The sequence below is a fragment of the Berghia stephanieae genome, chromosome 3, assembly GCF_034508935.2.
Source record: "Berghia stephanieae isolate SIO BIC M18660-M18661 chromosome 3, UCSD_Bste_1.3, whole genome shotgun sequence".
Taxonomy (NCBI): domain Eukaryota; kingdom Metazoa; phylum Mollusca; class Gastropoda; order Nudibranchia; family Aeolidiidae; genus Berghia; species Berghia stephanieae.
The window spans coordinates 12,215,294-12,228,280 of record NC_088362.1 but is presented as its reverse complement, the minus strand read 5'-3'; the positions used below and the strand labels follow the sequence as shown (position 1 = coordinate 12,228,280).

At 32.6% G+C, this 12,987-nt stretch overlaps 1 protein-coding gene across 1 annotated transcript in view; it reads right to left on the bottom strand.

Moving 5' to 3' along the window:
* Positions 1–11,808, bottom strand: part of LOC144967154 (uncharacterized) — a 187,107-nt gene extending 175,299 nt beyond the window's left edge. Inside the window, exon 1 of the transcript XR_013644330.1 lies at positions 11,601–11,808. The gene's annotated coding sequence lies outside the window, so the exon portion shown is untranslated. The remainder of the gene's footprint in view (positions 1–11,600) is intronic.
* Between the last annotated feature and the right edge of the window lie 1,179 nt (positions 11,809–12,987).

Genomic DNA, 12,987 nt, shown 5'->3' with positions numbered 1-12,987 from the left:
AAGATCATTCATACAATTATTCATACAAAGACAATTTTTTCAGGCAGAAGGTCTCAAAACAACTTTTAATTAAATGTAAACACGATTAACTTACCCTATCCCATGTAAAAGGTAACTTTCAAGTGAGTCTTCTAATATATGTATGTACATATTATATATATATATATATATATATATATATATATATATATATATATATAAGAAGAGAGAGAGAGAGAGAGAGAGAGAGAGCGAGAGATACACACACACACACACACACATATGCGTATTCTGGTTTGTTTGTGAGTTTGTGGGTGTATGTGTGTGTGTGTGTGTCTGTTTGTGTGTTATTGTATGTTTGAGTGGAGATTACTAAGATGAATAGAAGCAGTTCGATCCCCATAATGGCAAAACGTTAAATCATAAGTTTTTGGGTTTTAAGACGGGAGATCGGAATAGTTATAGCGTAGATTAACTTATGAAATGTTATTTTCCAATTGAATTCAATAGTCTGATGTCACGTCGCCCAGCAACGGCGGCCATCGTGGTTCTAAACAAAGAAAATCGGTACTTTTTTATTCTTCATGCTGGCTAGAGCTTTTCATATGTTTTGTGATCAGAATGTGTAAAAGTCAAAACTGATCAGATTTATAATATTTTTTCTCCTCTTGATACGCTTTTATGCTCGTCGGAGAAATATTTCATAAGGGCGTCCGCCATTTTCCGATAGCTTAGAGCCAGTCACTAAGTTATCATGAGTCATTACGAGGGAAGTGAAGCGTATTGATGTATTTTATATTTGTTTGTTTATTTATCGTTTGTGCTATCGTCTCTTAAATCATGGAATTATAATATGTGTCTAATGTTCTCAAACCGGTATTTTGTCAAGGTTAGCCAGTAATAAAATGTCATTTTGAAATTTAAAGTGTTTGATTTATGAAATTTCTATTCTTCTCACTGTAAGAAGCTATAGAAAGATTGAAGTTGACGTCATTCGGCTCTTGTTTTATTATTGCTTTTTTGCTGACAATTCGGTGATTCGTTGCCACACAAATACACCAGACTGTACACGTTTAAGATTAAACGCAGTTTTGTGTATGGCAGGTTTAATCTGGCGGGCATATATTGTGAGTATTTTACTAAATCGCATAACATCTATATCAGTTTTTCTCCACAAATCTCAGAACTAAACCCAAGTTTTATAAAACTGGCTATACATTTAGTTTTTAGAATTTAAATCACTCCTACTTATTACGGTTTGAGGCGGTGGTTTATACATGAAATCACTGTGGTTTATAATGAAATTTACTGTATAATATTTCACCAAATCCAAATACTCCTGATATTTGAATCCACAAAATCAACACCCAAAATTAACAAAAAAAAAAAAAAAAGAAGAAGAAAATAATAGAATATAATTACACATCTAGATTAGATTAGGTATCATATATTTCCACATAACTTACCCTTAGAGAATCGACTAAATCTATATATTTCAATGCTAAAATGTCTAGTTTTAATAGTCACAATAGTATTAAACAATAATATGGCCTCTTGATTTTACTCTGGCAAACTGGATTGTTGACAAAGAAGGAAAGCTCTAATATGATGGCACTAAAGTATAGCATAATCTGTAAGGTCAGATTCAAATGTGACAATTCGTCTCACAACGGTGCTTTTTCGGGGTGAAAATGAAGTTTAAGATTAGATTTAATGTTTAACTTCCCGGAGAATTTGTGTCAATAGGATTCAACAGTCGTGACGTCACTTACCTCGTAATGACGCAATGTAAATTAGTAACTGGTTCTAAACTATCGGAACAATGGCGGACGCGCATATGAAATACTTGTCTGACGAGGATAAAAGCGTAGCCAGAGGAGAAAAACACATAAATTTGATCATGTTTTGACTTTTATACATTCTGATCACATGACCTTTGAAAACGTTCTAGCCAGCAAGAAGAATAAAAAGTACCGATTTTCTTTGTTTAGAACCACACTGCTCGTTGCTGGGTGGACGTGACATCAGATTATTGAATCCTATTTTAACCTCCATTGAGAAGAGTGAGTTTTATTTATCAATCTACCCATATCTTACATGGCCTGCCTGAGTCCTTCAGAATTTGACTTTAAACTCAATTGAATGCAACTGGTTTATTCATACACCATACCAGATTGACACAGCGGCTCAAACACACACACACACACACACACACACACACACACACAAACACACAAAAAATGATACGTGACTTAAAGCCGAAAAACGGTATCACTTTGGGTCCATTTAGAATATTAAAGGTTGTATTTTTAGTCAAAATATGATGTTAAGATTACGTTTGCATATCATATTGAAGATAAAGATATGAACAAGTGTGTATGAAAGGTGCCAGACAAAGCAAGATAGAAAAATACAAGAAAAAAAACATCCTAAAAATTCGGTCCGTCCCGACTGGGGATCGAACCTCAGACATTCTAAATACCGGTGATCAGAAGGTCTGAGGTTCGATCCCCAGTCGAGGCAGACCGATTTTTGGAATTTTCTTTTCTTGTATTTTTCTTTCTTGCGTAGTCTGGCACCTTTCATACACACATGTCCATATCTTTTTCTAACATTAGTGCCTGCTCCCTAGTTTCTCATAATATTATATTTAGGAGAATTTAAGATGCAGTTTCTAAAAACAACATTTTTGATTATAGATAGTTCGAAGTTGACGTTACTAGGGTCTTTGTTATTGTTAATTACAATCAGCATTTATGAATAATTCTCAATAAACTGTATTAACTTCACTATAACGTTCATGGTTACATACAGTTTTTGTGGGTTGGTCCATTATACTTCCGGATGGCAATGTTGTGAACTTCTTAGCCAAGCGCATACTATCTATAGAATAACTGTTTAATATCAGGTTCTTCTGACATAACACCGCTATGAGGTGGTGGGCCACAAATTATCCGATATAGAAAGGAATCGAATCCTAGGCCAGACAAAATAGTAATCGATTGAACAATAAGTTGACACAAATCCCGACTTGACATTTCCATTTCTCCACCAAAGAATCGATGGCATACTGAGAACGAGAGAAAGACTGGCTGTAGGATAGATTGATGTGCGCGTATTTTTGCTGCTCTGATAACCGAATGCCATTATTATGGGCCCGTTTTAACATTGTTGTGATGGACAATATTTTGCGTTGGGTTCAGAGTATTTCAAAAAGACAACTTTGTGCGGGTCTGTGGTCTAGTGGTATGACACTCGCTTTCGGATTGAAAGGTCCTGGGTTCGAGCCTTGCGCTCGGCGCATCGATGAGTCCTTGGAAAAGGCTCTTTACTCACATTCTCTCACCGTACTCAGGTGTAAAGTGAGTACCATGTCGTTAACATCGTTGTCTTTGTCCTAAAAAATCTGTAATATCGCCTAAAAGGCGTCATGTCCCGTCCTACATGTTAAATGATGCTGTTGACCAGGGACCCCTTGTAAAGCGCGTTGAGCACATGTAGTGGATATTGCGCTATATAAAGCTCAATTTTTATAACCGAACGCCATTATAGGCCCATTTTAACATTGTTGTAATGGACAATATCTTGCATTGCGTTAAGAGTGAAAAAAAAATAATCAAAATAAAATTCCCTTTATTGATCCCATGGGGCAAATTTGTCTCTAGGGTCTATTCCAAGGGAAGACTGGAATAACCCCGGCGTTAGGCAGTGCAGCGCCACAAACTGAGTTAGGGCGAGGTGACTTGCTCAAGGCCACACAACGTAGCGGGTATTCGAACTCGGTTCCTTTTGGAACGAAGCAAAGACTGTACCCCTGAGCCACGCTGTCCCAACAAGAAGCCCATAACAATTTAGGTTATCAGACCTGCAAATAAGAATACATCGGTTTAGATCCTAAGATTGGCCGACATTGCATCCCTCGATAGGTATTAACCTATAAAACACTGAGGGGTCTGGAACATTCCAGTAACCTCCATCGGTCGATCGTGAACATGATAATAAAAGATTTTTTTTTTATTGGGTCGTTGTGACATTCCATATAAGTGACCTGTCGGGTCTAAACGGGGTTATTTCAAAACTGTTGTTTGTTTTTAAAAGGTTTTACGGGGCTTGCGACACAATTTGGTCATTTCAGCGCCAGTTAAAAGGAAGATGATAGAGGGAAGTTTTGGATATGAAAGAACTGAAGAAAATGGAAGACATAGGGGTCTGGTTCGAATAGGGAACAGAAGATTCCACGATGTGTCTACTTTGACATCACCTAAAATACCAAAGCTATATTATACGATTATGACAAGCCCATCACCCTATGAAAGGAACGAAATTGACGTCACTCAGATCTTTGTTATTATTTTTAGACAGCATTTTGGTGATTACTTCTCACTAAATTAAATCAATCAGAATAATATAAGCAATCAAGCTTACGCACAATTTTCTGTGTTGGTACTAAGTCATTTCCTTTTGGCGGATGTCGTGAGAATTTTACCTAAACGCATATCATCAATAAGTGAGATTTGTCATATGCAGAAATAAATATCCTTTGATAAAATAATACATATATCTGAGTTGACATGTCATTTTTGCAGGTCTGAAAACCGGACGCAATTTTGGGCTCGTTTTAACGTTCTAATGGAAAATATTGTGCGTTGGTTTGAGAGTATTTCCATTACAACACTGAGACAATAACCAAATAAGTACTTTGTGATATAAGTCAATTCATGTGACCAATGAGAAAATAAAAAAATAAACCTTTAAATATAACAAAAAATAAACTATAACATTTGTGGTCGTGACATTCTTATTTCTCTGCAGCTTTATACACTATAGTATACACGACCAATCGTCTGCAAAAGGTATAAAGTCGGAGTATACCTCATACTTAATATTCAATATAAAGCGTGGCTTACATATTGCGATTTAAAATAAAGCAGCCATTGAGGAAAGTGACTTTTGTTTCATGAATTAAAAAAAAAAGAAAACAAAATAACCCAAACAAACAAAGAACCCCAAAACAAAATTTAAGGGCTACAAAAATTAACAAAAATAAATTAATAAAAAAATAAAAACAACAAAAAAAAAACAAAAACAAACAAACAAACAAACAAACAAACTTATATTTTCTCATTTGTTATTTTTGACCATTAATTAAATTTAATTCCGACACAATATCCGATTCACGCGCTCAGTCGTAAATATTCAGAGTTCCGAATTTGTAATCGTCAACAGCAAACATCAATTGTTTCGCATTCTCAGCGATTTACTTCATGCCCGGCCCGCACACGAAAAGGTATAATATACATATAATAATATAACACTTTACAAAGTAGAAGTACTTTGGTACTTTATTATGGTTTGTATTGATCTTTTGTATACTTTGTTCAATATAAGGAGTGATTGATAAAAACCAAATGGCTAAAGAGAACGATATTGATTTATGAACGAAAGAAATCGGCAAAATGTAATGTCCTGCATTGGTTTCATGAAAAGATTTTTCTCTTTGAGCATTCAACAACCATCTTGATAAAAGAAATAACAAAACGGGGCTATTTTCCTGTTTACCACAGGGAGAGTTTAAGAGAGTATAATACAAGAGAGGGATGAATATATATATATATATATATATATATATATATATATATATATATATATAGATAGATAGATAGATAGAAGATAGATAGATAGATAGATAGATAGATAATAAATAGATAGATAGATAGATAGATAGATATGATAGATAGATAGATAGATATGATAGATAGATAGATAGATAGATAGATAGATAGATAGATAGATAGATAGATAGATAGATAGATAGATAGATAGAGGGATAAAATATTGTACGTATAATTGTCTTCAACTTCTACAATTTTGTTTCTTGCATCTATTACTTTTTAAAAAATAGGGTTGGGATCAACATTGTTCCGAACAGCCAATGTAAAATATTTATCATCGAGCACAGAATTCCTGGAAAATTAAAAATTTATAAAACAATTTTTACAGACTGTTATACGAGTAATTTATAAACCTTCTTTTATTTCTGGCTAATTCTATCATCCCCTTGACTCAAATTAATATGAGGAAAATCTGCTAGGTCGTAATACTTAGTTCTTTTTTACGTTTGACTTTCATTGCGGGTATAATTTATTCTACGCAATTCTAGTATATCCACAACAAAACTAATGATGTAATCTTAAATCTGTCTTGACACAATCAATGAATGATAATCTTTATAATCTATTCTTTAAAAAAATATAGGGTTGTAAAGCTAATGTTATCATCAAGTACAGAATTACCAGCAAATCGAAAAATATAATACAGTAGTATAATAAGTATAATAGATGGTCACCTGTTCCTAATAGCCTTTACTTTTCCGCAATTATCGCGGGTTCTCCGCTAGTCTTTATAAATTTTACTTAGAGTATTTTGTTAACAACTCCTTTTCTCAAAAAATTGAGCCCTATAATTTCATGGTTTTATTTTTTATAGTTTTAAAGATGGTTGGATAGATAAATATAATATATATATATATATATATATATATATATATATATATATATATATATATATATAACTAATTAATAATATAGTTAATTAATTAACTAATTAATACCCAGATAGATAGATAAATAAATAGATAGATGGATAGGTATAGTTTAGAAAGTGAGGGAGGGGGGATTGGTTGATTTTAAAAAAGCAACCCTGGTTTCATAACTTATGAGAGAACTATCACAGCTAGACTTTTATATCTAGATATAACACCTAATATCATAACTCCCCCCTTCCCCCCCCCCCCCCCCCCCCATCCTTCCGCCTAATCACTCTATTTTTTGTAATCAAAGTACCGTACAATTTCAAGTGCCCGTTATTTTATTCGAAAAACCTGCGCCTTTTTATATTATGATATGACATAATATCTTTGGGTGATTGGTTCTTTTGTAAAGACCGCCAACTGCCATCGTGAAAGGACTTGTATTACTATCACAACTGCTCTTTTGTATGGACTTATTTTGATTGCACTGGGACTGCATTGAACTACGGAGATCGCCTGTCCGCTGATGGGGGGTAATTTTGTGAGGCTAAGCATTACGATCTATCTTGATCTGTATACACGTTAAGCAAACCGTTTACAAAAATTAATCTCTCATCGCAAGAGCTTATTAATGAGAACGTACTGAGGTACCCGAACCCAATGCCAAAATGTTGTTTTAATTATTATTTTTATTGAAAACGGCCGTGTCCTTGTGAACAGCTATAAAAATCCAATGGGGATTTATTTATCTATCTAAATCTAGCCTGACCTTGATGTGTTTGGAGCAAAATCTATTATATTATTGTACTGTTCAATCGATTTGCTCATTTCTTTATTAATTTATTTATGATTGATTAATTAGTTGCGTGATTCATATTTCATTCCTTCATTCATTTACTATATTATTATTATTATTATTATTATTATTATTATTATTATTATTTATTATTATTATTATTATTATTATTATTATTATTATTATTATATTATTATTATTATCATTATTATTATTATTATTATTATTATTATTATTTATTATTATTATCATTATCATTATCATCATCATCATCATATTATTATTATTATTATTATAATTTATTATTATTATTATTATTATTATTATTATTATTATTATCATTATTATTATTATTGTTATTATTATTATTATTATTATTATTATTATTATTATTATATTATTATTATTATTATCATATTTATTATTATTTATTATTATTATTATTATTATTATTATATTATTATTATTATTATTATTATCCTCCTCCATCATCATCATCATCATCATCATCATCAACACCATCATCGTCACGATCAATATCTAGCTTCATTTAAGGTTTTATTAATAGGATGATGTATTTAATTCGATTAACCGCTTTTATGGAAACTGTTTAAAAACCTAATATTATCCTTTTCACAGAGCAGTATAGTATTTTCCACCCTAAGTTTAATAAAAAGGAAAACCCCAAAACACAAAGAGTAATAAATAGCTCTCACTTGACTAAGTGGGATTAGCAGGAAAACGCCTTAATTACCGAAAAGTTCGAGCACTTTCTAGCTTATAATCTGACGCAATATTGAAATGCTACAGTATAAATTCATCGTTCTTCTGCATATTTGAGTTTTACTGCACAGAATGAGTATAAAAATAATGGAATTCGCAAGCTTGCTGTCTATTCTTCAGGATACATTGAACCGATACACATTATCCACAGTTCAAAGACCTTAGAACAATAAAGACAATACGACGGTACGCCTGATTACTTTGGTGATTGGAAATGATAATCCAGCGCCACCAACACTGGTCATAACACATCGATTCTTTCTGCTGGTTTCAATATTTATTTGCAATATTTCTTAACTGTGAAGTACATATATAATATGCACATCCATACAAACAAACAACAAGCAGACGAAAATATTATCATGCAAAGAGTACCTATGCATTTCTTACATGTGATCAAATATGAATTGTCCTGACCATGAACGAATGGTTATAATTATTATTATCATATTATTATTATTATTATTATTATTATTATTATTATTATTATTATTATTATATTATCAATAATAATATTATTATTATCATCGTCATCATTATTATTATCATTATCATTACTTATTTATTATTATTATTATTATTATATTATTATTATTATTATTATTATTATTATTATTATTATTATTATTATCATCATAATTATTTTTCATTATTATTATTATTATTATTATTATTATATTATTATTATTATTATTATTATTATTATTATTATTATTATTATTTTATTATTATTATTATTATTATTATATTATCATCATCATTATTATTATTATTATAATTATAATAATTATTATTATTATTATTATTATTATCCTTAATATCATTACCATTATCTTCATTGTTATCATAATCGAACACTATCATAATTATATCATCATCATCATCACCAACATCATCATTATAATTAATACCTTTATCTTCATTGTTATCATAATCAAGCATTAATATTATTTTACATTCATCATCTCGGACATCATTTCCATCATCATGACCCTCATTCTAATAAAATTTGTTTACAACCACTTAATATCTGTCACCTTTAATCAGAAGCTATTTGACACCAATTTAGATTGCACCAATGATCCAGTTTCTTATCGCTGCTGGAAAGATTAGAAATCGAAAGCTATAACACATTTCGGGTTAATAATAAATAGCAATCAATAATAAATGTAATAAGGGGTAAACGAACCAAAACATAAACAAAACAGAAAAATCAATAAAATTACGCTGAATTTGATTGCAAGTTCGATACAAAACGTAAATAAAGCTTTATGTAGTGACGCTTTTCAATCCGGTTCGATTTCATTCTTGACCTGACATCAGATCTAATCCTTTTCATCAAGAGAGCAGCAACATCGATTCCAGCTTGGACTTATCCTAAGTCTGAATAGCATTGCTGTTATTTCATTCTTAGAGAAACCGATTAATTCCTCCGTTCTAAACCTTACAATATGGATACAAATGCACTTTTTATAATGAAAATGTTGCTGCTTGTAGCTCGAAGGAAAACATAAGTATGGAAATATAAGCTCCAATTTATTAAACTAAGACCTAATAATTAGAGAAAACGATTAATTCCTCCGTTCTAAACCTTACAATATGGATACAAATGCACTTTTTATAATGAAAATGTTGCTTCTTGAAGCTCGAAGGAAAAAATAAAATAAGTATTTGAATGTAAGCTCCAATTTATTAAACGAAGACCTAATAATATATTGTGGAAGTTTCGGGTTTTCCCCTTTATCAACAAAACACGATGAACGAAACACGTTTCGGGCTTCCCCTTTATCAACAAAACACGATGAACGAAACACGTTTCATTCATCGTAGTTTGTTGATAAACGGGAAACCCGAAACGGCCACAGTATCTGTCTTCGTTTAATAAATTGGAGCTTACATTTCAATACTTATCATTACATTTTAATAAGAGAATTGAGTATGCTCAAAGCGGTGTAAAGGGGCCCCAAGCCGAAAACAACACATGCTATATAGGACTAGTCAGGACGTCTACAATATGTAATGAGGTAATACAATTTATTTTCCAACAAAAGCCATTGCTGTAGCTAATGAGGTACTCATTTCACATCTGGATATGGTGAGATAATGTGAGTAAAAGGTCTGTCCTTAGGACTCAACTTTCTATGTCTTGTGCGGCTATGTGGTCTTGTGGTATGACACTTGCTTTCGGATCGGAAGGTTCTGGGGTCGAGCCTCGCGCTCGGGGCATAGTTGAGTCCTTGGAAAAGGCTCTTTACTCACATTCTCTCACCGTATTCAGGTGTAAAATGAGTACCCTTTTTGCCGTTAACAGCGTTGTCTTTGTCCGAAAAATTGTAATATCGCCTAACAGGCGTTATGTCATGTCCTACATGTTAAATGTTGCTGTTGACCAGGGACCCCTTGTAAAGCGCTTTGAGCACGTTTAGTGGATATTGCGCTATATAAAAGCTCAATTATTATTATATTATTTATATTATTTATACGTCCACATCAGGACTCGAACCCTGCACCTACGGATCACAAGTCAAGTGTCATAACTATTTTGATTTTTACGTTTAGGTAAAATGCTTGTTAGTCAAATTAAGCATACCAACAAACGAACCTGTGTATGTAACCTTGAACGTCTATAGTCTGATTGATATAATTTAGTGAGAACTAATCACTAACAGACTGTTTAAAACAAAAACAAAGAGCTGAGTGACATCATTTCCTTTCCTTCTATAGACGCAAGGAAATTGTGACCGATATATTGTTGTGGTGTTTGATAATATACTAAAATTGAATTTATAATTTTAAAAATATACCTAATATTATGAAACTTAAACTCATTATATGTTTTACTGAGGACAGCGAACATAGTAATTTCTTAATTTGACAAATAGTAAATCTCAGAATTATGCTTATTTTAATAGTAATTTTTAAGCAGCCTTTTGACCCGTATAGAATCCAGTTTTGTACGTTATGTCTGACGTATACCTATTTGCAGGTCTGATTATCCAAAATTGCCCATTTTTGTAATAAAAATACTCTCAAATCAAGGCAAAATATTGTTGTTAATTACAACAATGTTAAATCAGCCCATAATTGTTTTCGGTTATCAGACCTGAAAATATGTGCACCTAGGTTTTGTCACAATTATGATCTGAAAAAATCATAACTCCATCTAGCTATTAAAGGGTTAATCATATTGAGCTTTATATAGCGCAATATCCACTAAACGTGCTCAAAGCGCTTTACAAGGTGTGCCTGGCCAACAGCAACATTTAACATGTAGGACTGGACATGACGCCTGTTAGGCGATATTACATTTTTTTTTCGGACAGAGACAACGTTGTTAACGGCCAGGTACTCATTTTACACCTGAGTATGGTGAAAGAATATCAGTAAAGAGCCTTCTCCAAGGACTCAACTATGCGCCGACCGAGGCTCGAACCCAATCCGAAAGCGAGTGTCATACCACAAGACCACATAGCCGCACAATCATAATCACATAGCAATAACGAGGAAACTTACACTGAAACAGGGAATATATTATCCAGGCACGAAAGAAATAATAGTATAATGCAAATCACAATAATGTCGAAATCAAATCTGTCGAAATCCAATCGAAGGCAATCACCAAATAAAGAATTGAAAGATTGAATGATTATAATATCCAGTCAACAGTAAGCGTGTGTGTGTATATGTGTGTGTGTATGTGTTTGTTTTCATGTGTGTGTTTAACAGAGTGGAAGCAAGAGAGAGGGAGAGAAGAAGCGTGGGGAGGGGGTGTTCGTGTGTATGGATGACTGAATGGGTGCCTTATTATTGCGTTACGATACGATAGAGTGGTAACATGAATCGAGTAATTTATATCACACGATTGAGACGAGGAAGATTGGCAAGAAGACATTTTTGTATCGGGAATCGGCAATGAAGCGAACCGGATTGTTGGTAGATAACGAAAAAGTCTGGATATTTATTCACGAGTTTCATAGAAGTCCTTACGGTCACTCTTCTTCTTCTTCTTCTTCTTCTTCTTCTTCTTCTTCTTCTTCTTCTTCTTCTTCTTCTTCTTCTTCTTCTTCTTCTTCTTTTTCTTCTTCTTTTTCGTCTTCTTCTTCTCCCCCTACGCCTCATCCTCGTCCTCCTCATGAGTGAGTTATACCGTTTTCAAAAAAGGAATAAAAAATACTTAACATGTAGAGTTACGGGCCCAAAATTCTTCATTAGCCAGGAACGGATACAGTTTAAAAAAATAAAACTGCAAGTAAAAAAAGAGATAAAAGGGAAGCATATTCACATTTAATCCAGTCGGGATAAAGGATAGCAGAAGGAGTTTTGTTCTTTTAATTTTTTTTTCTATTGAAACTGTTATAATCATTTATTGCTCAACATTTTTACATTCCACAGTTTCGACCAGATTATTTTTTTTCTCTATCTGCTCTAGGGAAGCATTCTAACATAACTTCTTTCCTATATCAGAATACTTATTAAACATTAATTGACGCCTATGGCGCGTGTCCATTATATCATTTTTTTCTGAGCAAAATGTAGAAGTTTCGTAATCTATCTAAAGGGCAGCAATCAGTTGCAACTGTCTTTTTCGTGCAGGAGAATTTGGATTTGATGACGATCCCTAAGTTGAAAACGACTGTTGACCTACCTCAAAGTGCCAGACAAAGCAAGAAATAAAAAATTGAAGAAAAGAATCGACCTCGACTTTTTTTCTTCTATTTTTCTTTCATGCTTTGTCTGGCACTTTTCATACACATTTGTTCAGATATTTATCTTATACTGGTGCCCTCTCCTTAATTTCTTTTATATCTCAAAGTGGTAAGATTGCAAAAATGGAAAGAAAGCAAATCTTTATCGATTTGGAGGTCAAAGTGTCACCCTGATAAAACTATGAGGTTGTTGT